The sequence below is a fragment of the Hydra vulgaris genome, chromosome 15 (genome assembly GCF_038396675.1).
Source record: "Hydra vulgaris chromosome 15, alternate assembly HydraT2T_AEP".
NCBI classification, from domain to species: Eukaryota; Metazoa; Cnidaria; class Hydrozoa; order Anthoathecata; family Hydridae; genus Hydra; species Hydra vulgaris.
The window spans coordinates 32,915,643-32,918,496 of NC_088934.1; the positions used below are offsets into that span (position 1 = coordinate 32,915,643).

A 2,854-nucleotide genomic window follows, 5' to 3' on the forward strand; every position below is an offset into this window, starting at 1 on the left:
ACGCATGCGTACAAATTCATACATTTTTTAAATTTTAAAGCTTCCGCGTAAAATAATAAATTTAATAATAAAACTGGCAATTTCCGTGTACTTAAAATTTTAGTTGTTTTGCTTTTATAATTTACAATTAGTTTTCGATTTTATTAGTTGCAGTTTTATTTATATTCCTGCAACTCTCACTCAAAATGGCTGATTTTATTGATAAAATAAAAAGAAAAAACTTCAAATGGGATCATAATATGGTAGAGAACCTTATAAACTGTGCTATCAGCTATAAAGCAAGGATGCTTTATAAAAACCTTGACTTTGATACCGATAAAGTTGGTTTATATGGAGAAGTTTGCTTACCTATGGCAGAGATCTATAATAAAAATGAAGAGTTGTATTTTGGGCCTGTTGCCATCGATACTTTAAATGAAAAGGACTCAAAGAAGTAATAAACGAGGAATTAAACGAATTCAAGAAAAATTGAAGGAAATTCGACAAAAGTTTTCGAAAGCAGTTGTGTGTGGAAGTCGAAGTGGAAGAGGTAAAATTTTATTTGAGTTTTACGACCAGCTCATCTCCTTGTGGGGTAGTTAAGCCAATATTGAACCACTTATATTTGGTGTTAAAGGGGATAATTTTATTGAAACCGAAGAAAGTCATTTTGCAATTGATCAAGACTTATAAGAAGGGGTAGAGTTAGTCAACAACAGTGATACTGCAGATAGTATTAATAACTCTTAAAAAAGAAAAAACCACAACTATATATACCACAAAACATAACTATGTATACCACATAACTATGTATACCACAACTCATTGACAACAAAAGAAATCACTTGGAACGAAATTTAAGCGCAGCCCAACGCAACCAACAACTGCTTAAAGAAGCTTGAGACGATACTCAATTGAGAAAAGAAATGGCAGAAGGAATGCGAGAATCGACAAAGTGCTTCACAGAAAGTATTAACACTGTATGTATGTATGTGTGTTTGTGTGTATGTTTAATTTATCAAGTCTGTAAGAGTTCTTCGTATAACTAATCCTTCAGCTTCATTTATAGAATATATTGGGTTTAGTACATTTTTGTATTCTTTTTCGTTTTTTTTAATGAGTAAATCTGTTTGTGATTCAGGTAGGTCATCGTCAATATAAGAATTTGTTTTTTCATATATGCTATGCAATACAAAACAAGCATAAATAACAGTAGGAACAGCTTCTAATTTAAGGCCAACCTTTCTTGTTAAAATACCCCATCTACCTTTAAGGCGACCAAAAGATAGAGCTCTAGAGTTAGGCGATAAAGGGTGAGGAGATAAATAAGGGCTTAACTCTGAAACCAAATTCATGAAAAGAAACCGTGAAAGCCTAAAATTTGTTTTCCATTTGTTTTCGTAAAAGAATAATATTTAAAAAGTTATCAAATTTAAATTTGTGAAGCTTGTATAATATTATTAGGCTTTTAAGAAGCATTATTTGTGTTATAACACTAGTTAAACATATTTTTAAAATGCAATGTGTTTTTTTGTCGATAGCCGCCATCTTTAAAGTTATTATTTTACCGATAAAGAGGCTAGTCCTGCTAAACTCGATATAAGGCTAACCTCGATAAAAGTAACGTAATAACCTCGATATAAGGCTAAACCTCGATAAAAGGCTAACCTCGATATAACTTTTAATTTTTTTTGGCAAAAATTCATATAAACGCAATTTTAAAACGCACTCGTATTTTATGATTTTCATATAAGAAATAGTATTTTATATTAAAAGCACAGTAAAGGAAAAAAAAAGTTAAATTTTTTTTTTTGGTCAAAATTTCTCCACAGCTTTTTAATATCAGATGATTACACTCACCCTGCCAAAATCAAATAATTTAACAAACTATTGAAGCTTTTGTAAGAAAACTGGTTTAAGGCCTAAAAATAAGCCCCAAAAAGGCTTAGAACCTAGACCTTATTTTTAGAACCAGTTAACTAACATAAATTCTTTTGGTAAGGTGAATGTGCATATATATATATAATAAACAAATCCTTAAAATTTTAACACTATCAGACAAACCAATCTCAAGATATTTATCGCAGCGTGCAAAAAACTCATATATTGAGAAAAACAATAATAAAGATTTTTAATAAAGAAAAAAATTTTGATATATAAAAAGTTCAAAAGTTTATTGAAAAACAAAACGACTTGAGCATTATTGAAAACACAGAAAAAAGAAAATGTGAAAACTCTAATATTTGAAAAACATTTAACCAAAATAGAATTATTCAATCAATGAAAACAAGCTTGAATATAAAAAGATAATATACAATAACTCCTTGTGCAGGGGCCATGCTATTCTTCTCTGTATCGTTCCACTTTTAATATATGTGTTGCCGAAGCAAATACTACATTACAAAATACAATAACTGCCATAAATATAAATTAAATTTGAAAAATAACAAAAAACTAATATCTAAAAAACTCCTGCTTCATAAGATGCACCTTTACATTCATTTACTATATCTGTAAAACCTTATCGTTGTGCACGAAGCAGCTTTCTTCTTTGTTTTATTGAGTCAATTACCTTCTTCTCCATTAGCTTTATTTTTTCTTGGTCTATTTTGGTACAGTAATGAGTAGCAAATGTACCTGGTGTAACATTTAAATATTCAATTATGTTCAATATACCAGAAATACCATCATTAAATGAAATTACTGCTGATGCAACAATTATTTCTAAAGTGGAATGACAAATAAAGATCTCTTTAGGAAAACGCTTCCAAATGATAACATTAATGGATTCATTTGAGTTTTGCCATGTAAACATCTAGTAAGAAGCTTATCATCACTAAGGTCAAGAAAAATGGGTTTAATTTTATCCCTAATA

General features: G+C 29.4%; 1 pseudogene; it reads right to left on the reverse strand.

Annotated features, from left to right (window-relative positions):
* Positions 1 to 2,279: 2,279 nt before the first annotated feature.
* Positions 2,280 to 2,373, reverse strand: LOC136092495 (U6 spliceosomal RNA; annotated as a pseudogene).
* Between the last annotated feature and the right edge of the window lie 481 nt (positions 2,374 to 2,854).